The sequence below is a fragment of the Etheostoma spectabile genome, chromosome 9, assembly GCF_008692095.1.
Source record: "Etheostoma spectabile isolate EspeVRDwgs_2016 chromosome 9, UIUC_Espe_1.0, whole genome shotgun sequence".
NCBI classification, from domain to species: domain Eukaryota; kingdom Metazoa; phylum Chordata; class Actinopteri; order Perciformes; family Percidae; genus Etheostoma; species Etheostoma spectabile.
The window spans coordinates 27,499,376-27,499,669 of NC_045741.1; the positions used below are offsets into that span (position 1 = coordinate 27,499,376).

A 294-nucleotide genomic window follows, 5' to 3' on the forward strand; every position below is an offset into this window, starting at 1 on the left:
CCATTATCCTACTGCGCATCTGCGTGTGTTTGTGAACAAACGGCTCAGCGCGTGCTGTAAGCGAGGCTACAGACAGTTGAAAAATGAAGCGAAGCTACCAAAGTAGTTCTGAAAAAAGGAAGAAGCGGGAAGAAAGCAGAAAGTTTTTAGCAAAACTTCCAAAGGTATCAACCTTTTTCACGACGGCTACTGACAACACTAACATTAACGTTACTAAAGAGCATCAAGAAGCCGCGGTGCTTGCGCCAGCAATGCTAACACTGATGAAGAGTAGCAGTCACCCTAATCAATGTG

At 44.9% G+C, this 294-nt stretch overlaps 1 protein-coding gene and 1 long non-coding RNA gene across 4 annotated transcripts in view; both read left to right on the top strand.

Annotated features, from left to right (window-relative positions):
* Positions 1 to 294, top strand: part of LOC116695664 (uncharacterized) — an 813,105-nt gene that overhangs the window by 543,599 nt on the left and 269,212 nt on the right. The window lies entirely within an intron of this gene.
* The window catches only part of LOC116695629 (galectin-9), a 14,243-nt gene that overhangs the window by 6,308 nt on the left and 7,641 nt on the right, over positions 1 to 294 (top strand). The window lies entirely within an intron of this gene.